Source organism: Talpa occidentalis, unplaced genomic scaffold (assembly GCF_014898055.3).
Source record: "Talpa occidentalis isolate TD23 unplaced genomic scaffold, MPIMG_talOcc4v2.1, whole genome shotgun sequence".
NCBI lineage: Eukaryota > Metazoa > Chordata > Mammalia > Eulipotyphla > Talpidae > Talpa > Talpa occidentalis.
The window spans coordinates 32,889,596-32,911,064 of NW_026555331.1; the positions used below are offsets into that span (position 1 = coordinate 32,889,596).

Genomic DNA, 21,469 nt, shown 5'->3' on the forward strand with positions numbered 1-21,469 from the left:
CAAGAGCCTGGCCTCTAGGGTCTTTTGTAGCTGGAAGAATGTGGGAGGGTATAATCCTGATGTCTGAGGCAGAGTTGAGGGCAAGCGTCTTCTTGAAGATAGCGGCAGATGCCTCAGAAGTAAGGCGCCTGCAGAGAAGGGGGTGGGCAGGGCCAGCTGCATGGATGTGGGACTGCCACAGGGCTCAGGGTTCAGTGTAGTTTAAAGTTCTGCTTTGGGGCCTCCCCTGGTGGCGCAGCAGTTGAGCACTGGGTTGCGAAGCTGCCCGCAGCCTCTGCAGTACCGGTTTGATCCCCGGCCGCGGGGGGCCAGGGTCCCACATGGCACACAGACCTCTCCTGCCGTGCCCGCTGCTCCCCTCAGCAGTGTGTTTCGTCAGTCTGCCTGTTCTGTTCCCAGCTCTGGCTCTGGTGAATTCTCTCACCTTCCCACGCTTCTGACTGTACCCAGTACTTGTATAAATAAATAAATAAATCTTAAAATTCTGCTTTGGTCATCTTGAAAAGTTTTAATAATTTTGAACCTCACATTTTCATTTTGCACTGGGTTCCTCAAATTATGGTGTTTGAGTGGGAAACAGGATGTAGGTGGGGAGAAAGAAGAGTGTGGCATAGAAGGAAAAAAGATTTAATGTGAAAAAAAAGGGCATGGTGCCTCTCTTACCTTTGGCAATCTCCACTTAATCTCTTTGGAAACACCATAAGATACCCAGGAGACAGGCGGGCACTGTCATTTCCTTCAACACATCACTAACTTTCCAGGAAAAATGTTGGCCTGTGATTGCTTCCTGGAACTGGGAGGAGCTGGGAGGAGTTAGGAAGAGCTAGGATCATCCTGGGTTCCTGGGATCACCTGGGGCAGGTGAAGCCATGTCTCGCAGAGGCTCCTGATTGCCTCTGTCAGGAGTGGGAAGCCGCTGCACTCTGGTGCCTAGAATCACACGTATAACAAAGTCCCTCTCTTTTCCCCACCTCCGTTTTCTCCTCTTTCCTTCTAGAATAACTCAATTCAAAGACATTAGGTAGGGTCGAGGAGGCCATCAATCTTGTTGGAGGCAGGTGTTGGTGACCCAAGGAGGGCCAGCAGAGCAGAAGTTAAGACGGGTGAGCTAGAGAGAGGGGTCAGCTTGGGGTCTCAGGGCTGGAGCAGGGTGAGGGGATCATGCATCTCATTGGGGGGGGAGGGGTTGAAGGGCTTGGCCTGGGGTGTCTGAGCCCAGAAAGTTGGGGCACACACTTATTTCATGGACTATGGCAGGCTAGTGTGCAGTGTTCAAGTCCAAACGAAGTGAGGAGGACATCCCTGTGAGGGGAATGGGCCCTCCGCTGTGGGCACTGCGTGTTGGAGACCACATGGGGTGGGGGTGCGCTAATATGGAGGGCAATCTGTGTCCAGGCCTGAGGATGAGAAAGGTGTCCCTGTAGTCAGGTGGTGGTAGGACAGTACACAGAGGGTGCGTTCAGGTAAGCAGACATACTGAGGATGGTGGTAGCTGAGTTTCTCACTGTTGGGGAAGGAGTTACAGGAATAAAAAGGGAAAAAACTGATGAATCCTCTGTTGTTGGCTTGGAATTAAAGATGTCACTGTGAGTTCATGGTTTTCAATGTAGAAAACTATGAAATAAACAAAACAAAGAAATAAGCACAGGTGTGTGCGTGCACATGCGCCTCCCTAGCCCTGTCCCTGGAGCAGGACTGGGCCGTAGCATGTCCCAACAGCGTGAGCCCTTCTAGCAGCTAGAACTTGACTCCTAAAATTACTCTTCACTGAAAGGGCCCAGGACCCCTTGATAAAATGGCTGATCCAAAATCAAGGCAGCGAAAGTATAGAATGATCCCAAAATACCTTGTGCCAAAGGACACAAAACTAATTTGATAGTAATGCGTTATGATTCATTGAGTAAAAATAGAGCCATGTATCAGTATGACAGAAACCAGAGAATAAACTAAAATATTGATAAGGAACAGGATATCTACATAGTCTCCTAGTCTTTTCCTACAAAATACATGATAATTACATAATTACAGAGCGGAAAATATACGTTTACAGTACAGAAGCCTGGCAGATGAAAATCGATATCAAACAATAATACAGATCCTTGACAGGCCGTGAGTGGAGAGCAGAGTGGGATTTCTGTGGTTCCTGCCAAGGATGATGTAAAACATCAGACACACAGACTAACCTCTCCTCCCACTGGGAAATTTATTTTTGTCATCTGCTTCTTTGGATGTGCTATTACATTTCAACTTCAGGATCTAATCTTTTCAAAGGCTTGAAGAGATATGGCACCAAACATTGCTTATAACTATCTGTGAAGATTACTTATAGAATGTAGTTAAAGAAAAATCTACCCGTTTAAAATGCATTCATGAAAGAAGTGCTCAATTTTTTTTTTAAAGTGAGACAAATGACAAGGTATTACTTTCACTTGTAAGAAATCAAAAAGAATCATGATACAGAAAGAAGAGCAGTGGTTGCCTGGGGTTGGAGGAGGGCAGAGGGGAGATGGTGTCTAATAGGTGCAGAGTTTCAGTTTTACAAGAAGGAAAGAGTTTGGGAATGGGTGGTAATGTGCAGTGCTATGAACGGATTTGTTACCACTGAACTTTATACTTTTAAATGTTTGGGATGGTTCATTTTATATTATGTGTATTTTGTCACATTAAAAAATGTATTTACTATTTTGGAAAAAAGACTCTTGCTAAGAGGAAGTCAGTGTTAATCCAATAAATGTAAATGTAAATTTTCATGACACATTAACAAAATGTGCAACATAGTCAAGTGATCATAAAAACACTAAATCCTTTATCCATATTCTGGTAGATACCACCATTTTGAAGTAATTAACACCCTAATCTTCACTGTCTTAATTAAATTCTCAAGGATTTCTTACAGATAATTGTGTGCCTTCTTCCTTTTTAAGTTTGTGAGACTATGTAACTACTACTAATCAGATGTGATGGATCTGAGACTGTGGTTGAAAATAAGTTCTCTGTTATGTAGAAGTCAGAGGAAACAGACTCTGAGTGTGAAATATCTTTAAGAGAATACGGGGCCTCCCTGGTGGTGCAAGTAAGCACAGCACTGTGAAGCTATCTGCAGGCACTGCAGCACGTTTGCACTGTGAAGCTATCCGCAGGCACTGCAGCACGTTTGATCCCTGGCTGGCCAGGGAGCTACCCACATGGTGCAGCAGACCTCTCCTGTCTTGCCCACTGCTCCCCTCAGCAGTGTATTTCAGTCTGCCTGCCTGTTCTGTACCCCACTCTGTCTCTGGTGAATCCTCTCACCCCTCTGTACCTCTGGCCCAATGAATTGCACATAGTAGGTGCTCAATAAAATGAATTACTGTATGGACACATGTAGAAATGTCTGCAGTCCTAAGGTATTGACAGTTCTAAGGTGCTAGTTGAGATTGGAAGCCAGCTTTCTGCAGAGGCCAGTTTCTGCATGATTGCACAGCCACCGAGCGTGTTAAATTCCAACCTACCTGCTGAGACAGCAGAGCAGTCGGTTCTGGGGTACTGGCAGAGTCCAAAGTGGGGTCAGCTGAAATGGGGAAGGGATGGTACAACTTGAGAGCTCTGCTTTGACCACTGTGGAAGTCTGGAAGTTGAAGGTTGGTCACATCTGAATTCTAAGCATGTCACAGAGCAAATGATAGCTGGTTAAGACACGATGTGATCTGAGAATAAATCCAATGATGTGACCTCGTTCCAAATGGGAATCAGTTTTAATTTTAAATGTATTTATAGAATTGAGGTTCAAGCTTCCAAGAGAATGGGATAAAGGGCTAGAGATCAATAAAGAGGGTAAGAAAAATAGCTCAAAATGAGCCGTGGGGCATTCTATCTTAAAGAAATGTGTTTGTGGCCAGTTGGAAATTGATTATAACAGTTGTAAATAGAGAATAATCATAAGAGAAAGATTTAAGCAACTTTCTATTACTTGGCAATGTTTTTTAATTTGTCTACATTTGACACCAATGGGGGAGGGAGCAAGCAATTCCTGAAACTAAATTAAAACTGCTCTTGAGGCATCTGAAAATTTTGATCTCAAGAGAGTAATTGTTTTTATTTCAGTTCGCACAAGTCAGCACTCAGGGTGAAAACACACTGACCTGCAGCAAAGCATTAGTCCTTCAGGCAGTGAGTCTTGGTTTTCATAAGTGCAGTGTAGATAAAAAATTCTGCAAACCTTCTGCATCTAAACTGAGCAGCAGTGAACAATTTAAATGTACAGTCACCTCACCCACATGTGTTTGGCTGCTGTCCAACGATACTAGCTGCCCGTGGTCTTGATTTCTAGCGAAGGACAGACTGATAGTACATCCCAAGAGAGCTATTTATAGGACACTAGTGCATGTCATTTTCCTTAACTATCATCTAATTGATCTTGATGTTTTCAGACTCTGCCATTTATTTCACATTAAATTACAGGTTTTTAAAACTAGACCATTGTGCCAGGCCATTTAGTGGCTTCCTATTACTCACCTGACACTGCCTGGGAAAAGTCATCTGAGGAAATGCAATGAGATCACTGGGGCACCCCCTTTTCAAGGCTAATTTTTTCAGCACACTCTGTATTACATTTTTATTTTTAACTCAGATCAGTTTTTTTTCCCTAAGGCAACTGAGTCCACTCAATTTTCTCAACTGTCAAAAACGTAAATTGCTATATTATTATTTTCTTTTTTCCTGGGAAACTCTAATCCTCATGTCCAGCCCCATTTTCTCTTTTTTGATGTCCTTAAAGAGCAGGGATGATAGCTGATTACTGCAAGATGACATTGCAAGAGCAGGTTGGACACATTTCAAGAGGCCTGACCTTTGGAGGTGAAGGCTGCTGGGAAGGGGGCTTCCATCCTGCAGGGCAACAGCCTCTTAACTCATCTTCCTGCTCTGTCCTGGCCCCTCGCCAATCTATTGTCAATCCAGCAGCTGGGACGATCCTGGTAAGACATTGCTGGATCATATCCCTCCTCTACTCAAACACTGCCTGACCTGTCCCTTCACTCCCTCCCCTCACTCACTCCACTTCCCCCGGACTTTCTAACACACCAGCACCCTCCTGCCTCATAATGTTGCCACTGCTATTTTCTCTTTCTAGAATTCTCTTTTGGTAGAGAAGGGGGACTTCTGAGAGTCTCCCTTCTCCAATGGTGTACATCCCTATATTGTTTGTAGCCTCGAATCCTTGAAGTCTCTACTCACCAAAACCTTCCTTGACCAAACTATTCAAACAGCAAGCCCTGTCCCCAGCCCCCTCGAATGCCCTTTCCCCTTTTCCTGTGCTACTTTTCTCCATAGCATGTGTCAATGTCTGTCATACTCGATGCATTTCTTTTTTTTTTTTCCTGTCTGTGTATCCTTACCACATCTAAACTCTGAGATGGAAAGATCTTTAGTGCATTTTTGCTTATTTCGGTGTCTTTGCAGCTTAGAAGAGTGTCTTGAATGGAGCAGTGAGTATGTCATCTAGCTAGTGGCTTGTTTCAGGAAGTCTGCCAGTGTTTAATAACACTATTCCCTAATACTGCTTAGAATCTCCCTTACCCGACGGTGTGCTGGTGGTATCCTTCCACAAATAGAGCCACAAATACCCATCACTATCCCAGAAAAGAAAGAGATGAATGCAATGTTTTTTTCTTTTTTTTTTTAAGATTTATTTATTTATACAAGAACCGGGGTAGAGGCCGGATGTGCGGGGGTGGGGGGTGGGGAGGGGCCGGGAGGATTCACCAGAGACAGAACGGGGAACAGAACAGGTAGACTGACGAAATACGCTGCTGAGGGGAGCAGCGGGCGAAACAGGAGAGGTCTGCTGTGCCATGTGGGTTGCTCCACGGCCGGTGGGGATCGAACTCATGCTGCAGAAGCTGCGGACAACTTCACAGCGCTGTGCTCAACTGCTTGTGCCACCAGGGAGGCCCTGCAATAGGTTTTTAATGTATGTCTCCACTTTTGAACATTTGAAAAATAGGTCATTCATAGTCTTTCCCATATAATTAAGAACTCCATTAGCACCATTAGCACGTTATTACCAGTGACTTGGAACTGAATATGTATGTCATAATCTTTCCCCAAATAAAGGAAAACAACTTTAATGGCTCTGAATGATTTCTTTGATTGAATTGGTTCAACCTGGTTTTATTTTTTGCAGAAGCGATTTCTCTGCACTTAGGGTCACGTTTTCAGCTGATTCAGTATTTATTAAGCACTTCCTATTCCAAATAACAGTGTCAAGCATTGTATTATAGTTGTTGCAAATATTAATTTCCATCAGCTGTCTTGAATCAGTGTACTTGGTCTCTACTGTGCCTGATTCTTGGTAAGGTGTTAACTGTTTTCCCTTTTAAGAAGCCTCAGGAGGTTACACCTTTTGGGAGACACACAATTCACTCTCAAGGGAAATGGCTGGCTCTTTGGCAAGTCCCAGTCTTAGTCTCAAAGGTCTCTCTTACTGCCACCAAATTCCCAAAGAAACCAACAGACAGGATCTCCCCAGAATATCTTCTGCTACTCTGTGCTATACTTGGTCTTTTGTAGAGAATTGGTGTATAGAATAATAACACTCCTTTTGCACCAGTTTACTCAATACTTTTTTAGGGACTGGTAGGTTCCAGTTGCAGTTAGCACTCTCTTCTTAAACATAGTCAACATATATTTTCTGATTCAACATCCATTCAGTCATTCATTTTAGTAAAGGCTAAGCATGAGGGCTTTGCTGTGCCCACTGAACATTTCAGAACATTAACAATATAACTCTTGGGCCTCCCTGGTGGGCAAGGGTTTAAAGACAGCGGTATTAAGCTATCACCAGCCGCTGCAGCACAAGCAACCCACAAGACACAGCAGACCTCTCCTGTCTCCCACCTGTTCCCCTAAAGTAGTTTATTTTAGTAGATCCACCTGTTCTGCTCCCCACTCTGTCTCTAGTGAATCCTCTCACCTCCCACACCTCTGGTCTGCATCCCAGCTCTTGTATGCATGAATAAATGAATCTTAAAAAAAAAAAAAACCAAATACCAATATAACTCTTACACTAATACAGAATGATCATGCATCACAGCTTTCATCAATTCATTAACAAGGGCTCTAGCAGGATGGTAAACCTATTTCAAAGGATTATAGTTGAAACAAGTATTTATAGTTAGGGAAAGAAAGCATGCTGGAATAAGATTGCTAAATTAGATACAAAATTGATGTTTTGGGTTTCTGGGTAAGATCTCACTGGGGTGATAAACTGTTGTTTTGTTTCTAGTATTTCCTTGTGTCCCTGAGCCCTTGACCCATTCAGTTTTCTGTTCTCATGGCCTCAGGGAGCAAGATGACTCAGAGAAAACAGAGTAGTTAAGGAAGGGGAGCATTCTTGGGTTGTAAGTTTCAAAAGCTTAGGCTTCAGAAAGGGCAGAGTTCTGTATGCAGATTAGATTTTTGGGGAATGAAGAAAGACAAAGCCTTAGGAAGGACTTTAAGAGCTGGGAGAAAGGGGAGGACAGGGGTGGGACTTGGGTGGAGGGCCACATTCTCATATGTGCTAAATCAGCCTCTAGAGATGGCCAGGCTCCCTAGCCCCCAGCCATTGATGAACGGCACATTTTGGATATCAAAGGAAGTCAAGTCTCCTTTGGATTGAGGCTGCTTCCCTCACAAGGAGGAGATCTGTTAATAGATTTCTTGGTGTCTGGTGAAAAGTCCTTCTTAGACACCCACTTGCATGTCATCCCATGACAGCTACTGACTCCCCATTAGAATGTGAAGCAAACTGGTGGTGGGAAAAGCATGGTGGGTAGGTGCCTTCCAACCCATGTAAGCCACCAATGGCCTATGGGACTCTGGGCCAGTCCCCTCCTGTCACACAACCTAATGTAGTATGAGGGCTGGACTGGAGTGGAAGATTCTTTGGTTTCTTTGGGGATTTGATGGAAGTGAGAGAGACCTTTGAGACCAAGACTGGGACTTACCAAAGAGCCAGCTATTTCCCAGGAGAGTGAATTGTGTGTCTCTCAAAAGGTGTAACCTCCTGAGACTTCTTAAAAGGGAAAACAATTAAAACCTTACCAAGAACACACCTGGGTCCTAATTCTTTCTCATCCCTGTGGCATAGGCAGCTGGTTAGTAGCTTACTCAATTTCCACTCACTGCTTTTCCCTTGTTACTGTATCTCCACTTGGGTTCAGGGTAGCAACATGGCCATTCCAAAATGAGGCTTCCTTCAAGGTCATGTGATAATTCTGGTCAGTGATATGTAAATGAAAGGCTTCCATCTTTCCCTGGAAGTGGATTCTAAAAAAGCTATTATTTCCTAATAAAAATGGGCAGACTCAGTTGCCTTCTCTTTTCTCTCCTTTCCCACTGAGACCACTTGCTAAAGATGCAGAGCAGCGATGTAGGAGCCTAGTCCTTATCTGCTACCCAGTTCCTAGTCCTTATCTGCTACCCAGTTCCTTTTAATATGAGGAAAAAAATTCCTCCCTTAATTCATGATGTAGCTTCTGAAAAATGTAACTGAGCACACTAGTGAGCGCCGGTGACTCTCATTCCATAGGGACCACTCACATCTCCCACATGCATGAACCCCGCACCCCTGTGGAAGGAAGTGGTTCTCAAGCTGTGGAGAGGCTGCAGAGTGTGGCAGCGAAGACCTCCTGCATATGGGGGAAAGCCGTGGATGGATGCTCTAGGCCAGGACACTGATAAACCACTCCCTGCTAGTAGAGCAGAAAGGACCACCTAAGAATAAAAAGTAAAACACTTCCTTCCAGTCCAGCCCGCTCTCATTTTATGAAAGAACAACATGAGGATGTGGGACAGGAAGGGGCTTGTCTAGAATCCCACAGGCCATTGGTGATTTATGTAAATGGGAAGACAAGTCTCTCCTGCCAGCCATGCTTTCCCACCACCAGCATGCTTCAAGTTCTAAATTCCTTTATATTTTATTTTCTATTAAGCAATTAGCTGAGTAGAGAAATTTGAGGGCTTTTGAATGAAAACAAACAAGGATTAAACAAATCAAATAATTCATAAGTAATCCAGATGGCAATTAAAAGGATTAATCTCGTGTTTCTAAATGACAAATAATCCTCCTAATTATTAATTGCTAAATTAAATGTAACAGTCTCGCATGTTCTCATATTGTTCTGATTTATTCATCATCGGTGTACTTAAGAGAAAAATATAAATTAACCATATGTAAATGGCTATATTAGGCAGCAGGAAGAGGAATAGCCCCCTCGCAGAGGTACCTGTTTGTAGCTGACACAGAACCCCCGTCTAGAACAAGGTGGATCCCACGTGACTCTGCCGCTAAGAAATGGTGTCCTGATCTGGAAATCTAGAGCTGAAGAGACAACCAGCTGGGACATCAACCAGGAAAGCTTTGAGGCCAGCCTGTGGTGTGTCTTCATCCTCTGAGTGCTTCACAGGCCGCAGGTGGAGGGAGTTCCTTTCGACTTTAGTAGAGCGCCCTCTGGCGGCCAAATGTTTTTCTGCAGGACTTTCTGTAGGAAAATGAAACCCAAACCGTAATTTTGGAACAACCATTTTTGTGGCGATCCTCTACCTCTTTTAGGAAACCATTCTACTACTTCACATATTTTATATCCAACAAAAGTTTACTAAATCTCAACGTGGATTCCCTTTGACGCTGTTTTAAATTCGTGGTTTTTCTTCAGTGGAGCAGGGGCAATGATGCTTCTCCCCAAGCCTGAAATGCATCATTTCAAACCCTGCATTGGACTAGCAGAGTGGTACAGCGGAAACTTGCTGGGCCTGCAACCCAGCCTTTGGTAGATCGAATACTGTACTTGTGGATGTATTCGATAAACTCTACATCACTAAGATTTAACCGATGTAACCATTTTTGTCAAATCCTGCATTTGAGGACCAATATTTAGTGGAAGGAAAGAAACAACTTCTCTTAACTTCATTCCATGTGAAAGTGAAGCTTACTATCACTACTGTGGTCAAGGTGTATTTTTGGATTAATTTAATTTTAGAATGATTTATCCACATATATGAATGCACTTGGGAAATTGTAAACTCCTGCATATTCTAAGTATCACCTACATCTTTGTCATCTGTCTCAAGAGAACAGGAAATAGTGATGCTGGTTATAAAGGTGGACAAACTCAACCAAAACCTGGAAGATCATTCTTTCATTTCCACCTCAAACATCTGCTAAGCACTTGCAGTTGCAAAATCTGAAGAAGTACCTAGGAGTAGATTATTTAGCTGGTAAAAGAGGGGGGAAAAATCATTCCAACAAATGAGTACATTTATAAGTTACTTAAATTCCCTTTACATTAAAAATAACACAAAACCACTTTAAACTCACAAAATTAGAAAATAGTTTTGTTTTTTTGAGATAACATTGATTTACAACACTTACATGACTTAGGGGAATAAGTTCACACCTCCTCAGAGGCATGTTAAAACAACACACCCACCACCAAAGCATTCATAGTCCTTTAATCTAGACCCTTGGCCCCCAATCCCCTTTGTAACCACCCCATCCACTCCTTCAATAGCCTCAATTCTATAGCTTTATTTCTAGAATTTGTTTTGGTGTGGCTTTGTCTGTTTCTTTGTTTCTCTATATCCCGCATATGAGTGAAATAATTTGTATTTGTCTTTATTCTTCTGACTTATTTCACTTCACTATTTATTACCCTCCAGTTCCACCTATGTTGTCACAAATGGCAAGAGTTTATCTTCTTTTTTTCTTTGTAGCTGAGTAATAACCCAATATTCCATCGTGTATACATATTACATCTTCTTAACCCTCCAAAACTTGGCTCTTGTAAGTAGTGCTGCAATGAACATAGGAGTGCATATATCCCTTCAAATTAGTCATTTTGTATTCTTCATAACCCATGCCATTTATACATACTGTTCAAAGACACACACACGTTTATATATATATAGAGTGTAATTAAATACATATAAATATGTGTAAATGTTACCAAGTAGATAGATCTATCTATATATATATCTATATAGATCTATCTACTTGGTAACAATTACTCATATTTATCATATATAGGAAAATAAAACTTCTATTAATCACAGAATAACTTATTGTTTTAGATGCTACCTTAAAAACTTTCTTCTAGCCCACTGTTTTCTGAAATAACAACAAAAAATGCTGACATATCAAAATAAAGAAAAAGAAAACAGAAGGTTTTAATGATATTCAGTGTTTGACACCTAATAGGGTTTCAACAAATTTGAGACATGAACAAATAAATAGCAAGATGGGGAAGGCATTTTTCTATTTTTTATGTGAGCATTGTTTGGAATGCCCGTTTTGGATCTTGATAAGAGGCTTTCTCATCCTAATGAGCATGTTAGCATCTATACACCCTCTGTGATTCTGTGGGAAAAAATGTGAAGATCTCACTAACAGGGCCCTGAGGAACACTACATTGTCACCTTCCTGCCAGCTAGGAGCTGCCAATGAGCGGTAAAGGGAAGTGTGGTTTGGGGATTCTGGGTCATTTACATAAAGGAAGTTGATTCAACTAGAAGATAGATTATTTTGATCGATCTTCTCCTAGTTTGCCTGGAACACAGATGTAATTACTGGTGTTCCAGCAGCTGTATTGGGCCATGTGGCAATTTGGCGATACCTCAGATTGAATACTTTCTGCTAAGAATGATAGGAAGCAGAAAGATCAAAGGAAAGTAGGTCCCTGATGACCACAGAGTCACCAAACCAAGCGTGGACAACCTCTTATTTTATGTAGAAAAACGAAACAATTTTGTTTAAGCCTACAATTGGGTTTTCTGTTACATGCAGCTGAACCAAATGCTAAAATCACCACTGCAATATTGGTGTTCTCTCAGGGACTTGACTCAGCCTTTAATCTCCTTTCACAACTTTTCCTGCCACAGCCTTTCATCTATTCTTAAATCTGAGGTTTGGGAAACTTTCTTTAAGAGTGCAGCTAATATTTGGGCTTTGTGAGCCAAATGGTTCTTGTTGCACACTTAGTATAGACTCAGCTCTGCTGTTGTAGTGCAAAGGCAGCCTTAGTGCATTGACAAGTGTGTGTGGCTGAATTCCAGTAAAACTTTATTAGAACTGGCCTGCACACCCTAGTTTGGTGACCTCAGCTCTAGTCCACAAATTTGGGGGAAATGAAAGGTAATTTTGTTCAGAAAGTGAATCAGCCTGTTGCAAGGGTCACATCTTATTCATGTATATATTCTCACTACCTAGCACAGCATTTGGCACCCAATATGAGTTCAGCATTTTTTCAAGTAAATAAATGGAAAAGCCATGTCAATGAGGCAAGGAATCCTTTTAAGGTTGTGATTGAAGTTGTTGGCAATGGATATCAAGTTCTGGTTTAAAATCCTTTGAAGAGAAAACCCCTTGAATGCATGTGAAACCTGAATTTACCTTAAATCTCTTCTTATTTTCTGAGCAGATTAATCCCTATCTCCTGTGCATTAAGCAACAGGATAAAACCCCCCCACTCCTTCAGTTCCCCATCTCTCTTACACACTTAGGGGAGAACCAAGGCTCAAGGTGAAGAAGAGATTCATCTGTCCCGAGGGCGTGGCGCTGGAAGGGCATGAAGACAGCATGAGAACAGAGAGGGCGAGGGCAGAGCTGAAGTAGGTCCCTGCTGGGAGAAGAGGGAGCACCATTTTTATCGGGGGGCTGCTTCCAGCGGCTGGCAGATGGAGGGACACTGGGCTTCCTCTGTCATTAGGGGCCCTTTGGAAGAAAGGTTTTACCCCTTCCCTCCCAGGGTGATGGATGAAAATAGTGATGGTGTCTCTGGACAGGAGGGACTGATGTCCTCAGGGATCTTGTTCTCATGCCTGCCATGCAGGCACACATGCCCTTCATCCCCCGTCATATTTAAGTTCACAGTCTACCTGGTGTGACGTGATGCAAATGAGAATTTAGTGAATACTTCCAGTACAAAAGGGTTAGCTCCTGTGTTGCTCATTTTCCTGCTAATTCACATGTACCATTCCATAATCCCTTATCCAAACCCCTGGGGCCATATGTGTTTTGGTCTACAGAATGTTTTGTGTTTTAGTGAGGTGAAAAAGTGCAATAATTAAATGCTCCAGGCACAGTCTTGACACACATTAATATTTAGGCAAAAATTAGAAATTTTCACACTCAGTAGGAGCAATGAAAACTGTAAGTAGCCTCATTCATGTCAGGGCAGGTTTTGCCCCCCAGTAGATTTTGATGCAATGTGCATAATAAAAGAAAAAAAACATTTTCATAGTTCTTTCTTTTTGATTTCAGAAATGTGAATAAGGGGTGGTGGGCTTGTGTTCACTCTTTCTTAAAGTGCTGCCTTCCAAATAGTCACTGTTCTGCCCACAGAAGCACAGCTGCAGGCGTTGCGCTTTCTTCACAGTGACCGCAGGTTTGGATTTGTTCACATTGTATGCCATCTTCACTATTCTGCCTAATACATAACGGGTCCTTCTTGTTAACTAAATTGCAATGATCTTGCACGCAGAAATTAGGGTAATGTACCATCGAGATGAAAAAAATCAAGCCCTGGGAAGTTAAGGGGCTTGCTCCAGATATAGGAGCGTCTTGAACTCCCAGTGCTTTGTCCTCCCCATACCTGTTGTTTGCACACAGTATGAGTGAGGCTTGTAATTATACTAGAGTTTAAGAGAAAAAGAAGTTGGGCTGCGGTTCTCAGCAGGGGGCAGTATTCTCTTCCCTCCTCTCAGGGAGGCTGGATTAGAATGGGCCCTTAAACTCAATGACTGGTGTCCTTATCAGGAGAGAGAGACTTGGACAGAGACACACACAGAGGGAGTGTGTGTGCCTGGAGATACTTTGGGTTGACACAACCACAGTTTGCTGTGCCATTTGGTGGATAGATGCCAGGGATGGGGCTAAACATTCTACAATGCACAGGTCAGCTCCTATAACCAAGATTTAGACAGTCCTGAAAGTTAATATCACTGAAATTGAGACGTCGTGAGCTAGAGTATCTTTCAATTCAGTCCAGTTCCTAAAAACCTCTGGTGTTGCGATTTCTGTTGGTGTCACTGCCTCTCTGTGTTACTTTGTGCAAACATCTTACCTGATCCCAGCCATTCATGCAGTTGTCAGGAGGGCAGGTATGGTTCATATTTGGCACCAGGCTGGGACTCTGCCCATACCTGCTCCCTTCTATCCTACAAATATGAACCATACCTGCCCTCCTGACAACTGCATGAATTCCTTTGACATGGGATATTTTGAAGTACCAACTTGAGGACAGGCTGTGTGACTGACCCAGGAGGGCAAGTGAACAAATAGACTGTTATCCCCAATGGGGGGATGTAGTTAAGAAAACTGAAAACTTGCTCAAAGCAACAAAACAAACTTTGAAGATCAGAATATGAGTTACATTATGCCTCTTTATCTCTGTCTTAGGAAAATGGGAAAGGAAAATTTTTGCCTCTGCTAACTTTTGAACCACCACCAGGGAGCAGACTCTGCTCACCTAAAGGAACAAAGCCGAGTTCCGCTCTGCGTTCAAGCAGATACAGAAATACTGGAATCTGCAGGAACTATCTGATTGATCAGCTTCCTCTCCTGGCTCATCTTCTTCCTCTGTGTCATAATCAACATGACTAAAGTCATCTCAGTCACTTACAATTCTGTATTCTCCTTTCATGGGGGCATTACAACTATTTTGAGGTGATCTGAAAATCTCTCTTGAAAAATTAAAAAAAAATTCTTATTAAAAATAATGTATGAGCACTAAAGAAAACCAGAAAACACATAAAAGCACAAAGGAAAATTTCAACTCTGAAAGATCATCACGGTTAGCTTTGGGTGGGTTTTCTTCCAATCTCTTTTTCATGTAGCAATGACGCATGAGGGGTCCTTGACACTGGTGCCTGTCACTGTGACCTCATTTGGATATAGGATTTTTGCAGATATAATCAGGTGAAGAGGAGATCATGCTGGATTAGAATGGGCCCTTAAACTCAATGACTGGTGTCCTTATCAGGAGAGAGAGACTTGGGCAGAGACACACACAGAGGGAGGATGACTAAGCAATGGCTGAGTCAAAACAGGAGCAATGCAGCCTCAAGCCAAGAAATGCCAGGAATGGCTGGCAGCAACCAGAAATTGGAAGAGGTAAGTCATGATTCTTCCTTGGAGTTGTCAAAGAGAGCATGAACCTGCACACACCTTCACTTCTAATCTCAAAGTCAGACTGAGAATTAAATTCTGTTGTTTTAAGCTACCCAGTTTGTAGCTTTATCCCAGTAGCCTGAGGAAACCAATGAATCAAGTTAGTTCAGGATTCAAAGTGACAACAAGCCCACCTGGAGAGTGAAGGGAAAGTCTATGGTTGTTTGGAAGGAAATCGAGATGCCAAGGAGATACAGAGGTTCTTAATGAGGATCGGACAGAAGAAGAATGTTTGCTGGGCTCAAAAACAGCTTCTAGTTTCTTTGCCAAAATGTTAGCCTAGATGAGTAATTCCTGTTCTCTCCTTTATTTTTCAACATATTAGGCCCTATTAAAGGTCTTTGAAGCATTTTTCAAAAGTCAAACCATCTGATTTCTCTGGTATCATCAACTATTTCTAACTATATATGAGTGATAGTGTCTTGTTAGTGCCTAAGGAGTTTCTGCTGTATCATGTTACCTGCAATCATGGTGTGAAAAACTGAAAAATGGTAACCACCAAGATCAAGCTCTTAGAATGGAAGTAAGGATTTAATGAATTTAGTCTACCCTTTCATTTATCCAGTAGCACCCTAAGATTTTTATAGTATTCTGAGGACTAAGGTACAATTGGGAAGGTATTGCCGAAGTAGGGAAATGGAGTTTTCCCTTTAAAATAAGCCCAAAGGCTCCCTCCCACCCCCCAAAACTGAAGTAACTTAGATAATATGGCCCCGAGATAGACCACTTCTTAGATGAAAGTGATTGCTGGGAGGTATAGCTGAGACTTTTTGATAAAGTTTAGAATCATGGTAGGAAAAATAGTCTAGATGATTTTCCAAAAACTTTGGGCCCAATCTCTCCTTTGTTCCCACTTCCACTCTCCTTCCTCCTCTAGTAGCCTCAATCCTGCAGTCATATTTCTAGAGTTTGGTTTAGTTTTGTGTCTTCCTTTGTTTTGTCTTTCTATATTTCCATACATAAGTGAAACATTCGTCTTTCTTCTGACTTAGTTCTCTTAGCGTAATTCCCTTGAGTTCAATCTATGTTGTTGCAAATGGCAAGAGTTCATTTTTTTATAGTAGTGTTCTATCATATATGTATCATAGATATGATACACACACACACATATCACATCTTCTTAATCCACTCATCTGTAGGCTTTTTCCATGGCTTGGCTTTGTAAATAGTGTGCAATGAATATAGGAATTCAGAGTATTGAATTCCTTCAAATTAGTGTTTCTGCATTCTTCTGGTACACCCTAGGAGTGGAACTACAGGGTCACATGGTAGATCCATTTTTAATATTTTGAGAGACCTCCATACTGTTTTCCATAAAGGCTGTACCGGTCTACATTCTTACCAATTGTGTATGAGGGTTCTTTTTTCCCCACACCCTCACCAGCTTTTCCCCACACCCTCACCAGCATTTGTTCTTTCTGTTTTTTTTTTTTTTTTAATTGGAGTGAGGTGGTATCTCATTGTAGTTTTGATTTGCATTTTTCCAGAAAGGACTTTTGGCCTAGAAGTATTTGGCATATATTATCTATTCAATGAAAATTTGCTTGATGATTGCAGTGCATGAATAAATGAATGAATGAATTAGTGGAATTCAATTCTCATGGTAGTGCCCCTTATTGCTTTGTGGCTGACTTCGTTTCTACAATTTCCTTGCAAGATGTCTTGGAATGAGGGAGGCTCAGCAGCTACTGATACTATAGAACCAAAGCTATTAATGTGGAGTAGAAATGAGTTTTGATTTTCCTGTATCACCTGCTGTCATTTCAGGGTCACTGGTTCCTGAGCATATTAGTGACCTGGGATTTGATCCTAGACAAAGATTTCAGGCATACTGTGATGCACTGTCATAAAAACCAAAGGCAACTGTGTTGAACGTAGCAATGATTGTGATTTTTTTTTTGCTTTCAGTTTCTAGTAATTACTTGGATGAAGTTCCTATTTGTCTAAAAAGAATATTGCCACTTGAATGTTTCCTGATGTTAGGAGTCAATACTAGCTCATAGATGTCACATATATTTTGGGGGCATCTGCTTTGTGACAGGTATTGAAGATTGAAGATTTTTTTTTTAAGGCATTGATGATTTTTCAGTAAATGAAATGCCTCCATGGAACTTTAGTTCCAATGGGGAAACAAATAAAAGTTCAATCCAATGTCAGATATTGGTCATGCTATAAAATCAGAACACATATTATTGCCTAAAACAAGCAATATGATCACTTCTAACTGCACATGGGCAGAGAAATCCTATCCTATCATGTATCTGCTTAAAAGTTTGACTGGTTCTGCATTGTCTTTGGACCAAAGTCCAAATCCTTTTTTTGCAGAGCATACAGGTCCTTTGTGATTTGGACTCTGTCTACATTTTCAACACCTCCTTCTTCTCTCTACTTCTCACCTAATACTATGCTTCAATTACACTGAATTTTCTCATTTCTAGAGTATTCCATGTACTTTCTCGCCTCTGTGTCTTTGTACATGTTGTTAAATATCCCTAGAAAACACCTGCTCATCCTTCAAGACCTTATTTTCCCTTCATTTATGAAGCCATTCCTGGATACCCTTAACAGTCCTCTTTTACCCCATTCCACTTTGTAAATCTCTCCATTATAACATGCCTTTCATCACATCACAGGGCAGAAAGCCTTTTATTTTCATGTCTGTACCATCTCTAGTCTAGAGCTCCCTTAAGTCAGAAACAAAGTCTTACATTTATGTGCCCATGAAAACACAGAGTTTGGCATATCATTGACACTTAAGAAATATGTGTTGAATGAATACAGAAATATCCTTTCCACACAATCTCTGAGGAGTAATCATACACACTATGCTCTCTGATCCATGGAGTTTAAGGGATTTCTGCTATCTTATTTCTTTCTGTTATCTTATGTCATTTGTTTTTCTCACTTTCTAATGAAAGACTGACTCTTTGACTTAAAAACCTAAGACCTCTATTTGTCATGCCCTAGGAATTTCTTTCTTAGGATAATTGCTCCAATTGAACTTTCATTTGTTATTTTCAACTAATTTCAATCACACTTATTTCCAATATTTATTATCTTGTCTACATGCCAGACACCGGTGCTTGGTATAAGAGACATGAAGAAAAATGACAGAATTTGTGGGCTGTGAGACCTGCACCAAAATATCCTATCTTACCTCCATGTCTTCAGGTTTACCAGAGTCCCTGCTAAGGTGCCTTCATAGAGAGGGCTAGCTAAAAGTCCTATTCACATTTTTTTTTTCAATAAAGGAGATGCATAAATCCTTTGGTGGCCAGAGAAGGTGTTCCTTCCCAATACCTATTGACTTCAGGGAGTGTTAATGATGTACATTGATTTAGTATTTAATGATATCAGGTTAAATAAAATTCTAGGGCAAGAATCTGGAATATGGGATGGATATATTTTTAAGTCAGAGAGAATTAGGAATGCTCTTGACCTGGAGTGATGTTAGGGTGGGCAGTGAGGAGCTAGATGCTCTGGAGCGCATGGTCAAATGTAAATGACAGTCATGTGCACAGTTCCTTTGGATCCCAGTCAGTTGCCTCCTATTTGTTCTCTATATTTCCTGTGCTAGTTAATTTCTGTTTTCCAAGATAGTATATATCTCAAATGACAGAATTCCTCCATTAGTGGGAGAGAAGAGCACCCAAAGGACTTCAGCTGTCATACTTTTCCTTTTCACTTTGGTCTCCTATTTTCTTTTTCCTAGGTCAAGAATCTGGAATATGGGATGGATACATTTTTTAAGTCAGAGAGAATTAGGAATGTCTTTATCAGTATTATAATATTACTTTCACAATTTTCACTTTGAATATTCTTCAACTACCAATAATGAACATTGCTTAAGAATATCAGAGCAGGGCCTCCCCTAGTGGCGCAGCGGTTGAGCGCTGGGTTGCGAAGCTGCCTGCAGCCTCTGCAGTGCCAGTTTGATGCCTGGCCACTGGCGAGGGTCCCACATGGCGCGCAGACCTCTCCTGCGGCATCCGCTGCTCCCCTCAGCAGTGTACTTCGTCAATCTACCTTTTCTGTTCCCAGCTCTGGCTCTGGTAAATTCTCTCACCCTCCCGCGCTTCTGACTATACCCAGTGCTTGTATAAATAAAGAAATAAATCTTTAAAAAAAAATCAGAGCAAATCACAATTTTAGCTAATGTGAATTAATAAAAATGATTTTTGGATAAGTACTGAATTAGCTTAGTAGAATTAGGTCTGAGAAATTAGGCTAGGATCTTTACCTTCTACCTCCAACAACCCCAAAAATCATCCTCAGGAGAGCTCAGGAATAGTGTATTTTAGGATAAAAACATTGGCCAGAAGCTCTTGATCCCGCTTCTGGTTCTTTGTGTTTCTGTTCTGCCATCTTCAGTGTTGGCTACATATTCAGGCTGCAACAGTTCCCCGCAGGGTTTGCATCTGAAAAGGACAACTGCATAGTCTCCCAGTGGCTCTTTATTAAGACTGAGAGAGGGTTCCTAACAGACATTCCCTTGCATCTCATTGAAACCACTGGGTTATATGCCAGTTGCACCAAAAGACTGACATTATCCTGGGTGGAACTGAGTTCAACTGGAGTCACCTTCCCCTGAGGTTCTTGGGTGTGTTATGCCTGACCAACATTATGTCCTGAAAGGAAGGGACAAGGATCAAGGGTGTTTGGTAGGCAAATAGCAGTGCCCACTGCACAAAGCCAGCACAATCCAATGTGGTACAGATGATAGGTGGTAATTTTGGTGCACTGGGGCAGCACAAGGAAAATTAGTTGTAGTTACTCGGTTGTCAGAGAGGTTAAAGAAACCACAGTGAGTAGGACACTTTCTATGCTCTGAAGTTTCATCTTCAAGAATACAGTTATATACAGGATTGCTTGCTATATTCTGTTGATTGAGTCAGGCTTCCACAGGGGAAAACAGATGTTTATAGGAAAGAAGAGAGAAGAAATGAGTCCAAGTTCTCCTGCATAACACTCAGGTGTTTCATCAACTTAGCTGCTTGAATCCCTGGGGAGAAGACAAGCCACTCTGAGTCAGATGTTTACACATAAGTGGTAGATCAAAAATAAATTAGCTTTTTGCTACATCATGCAGCCGGTGGCGGTGTTTAGTCACATCAGATTTCTTATTTATTCACATTAACAGTAGGAACTAACAGGATGAGGACAGGTAGGACTGGATCCAGACCACACTCTCCTTTGGGAAGAGTGGGAAGTTCTGCAAATTCTTAATTATTCACAGCAGTGGATGGGCACAAGAGCACAGCTAATCTAAATTGGCAGTCAAAAGGGTTTCTTTTCAGCAAATGTGACTTGCATATGAACATGAGTATTATCTGCTATTTTGTTTCTAGAAAATCTGTCTTCACAACTGGAACTCTTTCTCCAGAAGCAGAAATCTCTAATCTCCCTGCTTCTGCCCTCCTTCTGCTTTTTGACCTTTGCTTCACTCAGATGGAGTAGACCGTCTGCATGGACTCTTCCTTCTTGGCATGCCCTTCCCTGCTCTGTTTACTGGACAGATTTATGCTCGTCCTTCTAGACTCAGATCAAGGCATTGGGAATTCTCTCCCACTAATGCTTCCCTGCCACTGAGGTGACTGAAGTGTTCCATTGTCTTCAGAATGTCCCCAGTCTGAAAAGAAGCTCTTCACCAGAAGGCCTGAGATTGGGTTGGGGGCAAGGGTGTCCGAAGACGTGAGATTTTCAGTGCTGAGACCACAATAGCCTTGGGAAAACTGTTCTCTCTCCTAGGGGAATAGTTGGCCCTATAAGAATAAAGAGGAAAGAAAGCCAGAAAAGCATGCGAGGCAAGAGGCTGTCTGAGGGGCAGGGTGAACTGGGGGCAAAGAGCTCATGAATCCCTGTCTTCAAACTTCACAATTCATCACACAGTCCAGGCTTTGAAAAACAGTGACTGAGAACAGTGATGAGACAGAGACACTTAACAAGAGTTTGATCTTTTTCCTTTTAAAATATGTAAATTAAAAGTGTCACTCCTGCATGGAAACAAACACTATTGACCTGCCAATATCACTCAGCCAAGCATTTCTTTCCTTTTTTTTTTTTTATAGAGGCATGTTTTTATTTATTTATTTCTTTGTTTGTTTGTCTGTTTTGTTTATACATGCACTGGGTACAGTCAGAAGCACGGGAGGGTGAGAGAATTCACCAGAGCCAGAGTGGGGAGCAGAGCAGGCAGAAGGACTGAAGTACACTGCTGAGGGGAGCAGCGGGCCGCAGGAGAGGTCTGCGCGCCATGTGGGACCCTCCTCCAGTGGCCGGGGA

The 21,469-nt window shown here is 41.9% G+C and overlaps 1 long non-coding RNA gene across 1 annotated transcript in view; it reads right to left on the bottom strand.

Moving 5' to 3' along the window:
* Positions 1-9,209: 9,209 nt before the first annotated feature.
* LOC129145289 (uncharacterized) overlaps positions 9,210-21,469 on the bottom strand; it is a 210,266-nt gene continuing 198,006 nt past the window's right edge. The window contains exon 4 of the long non-coding RNA XR_008550598.1: positions 9,210-9,503. This is a non-coding gene — a long non-coding RNA (uncharacterized LOC129145289). The remainder of the gene's footprint in view (positions 9,504-21,469) is intronic.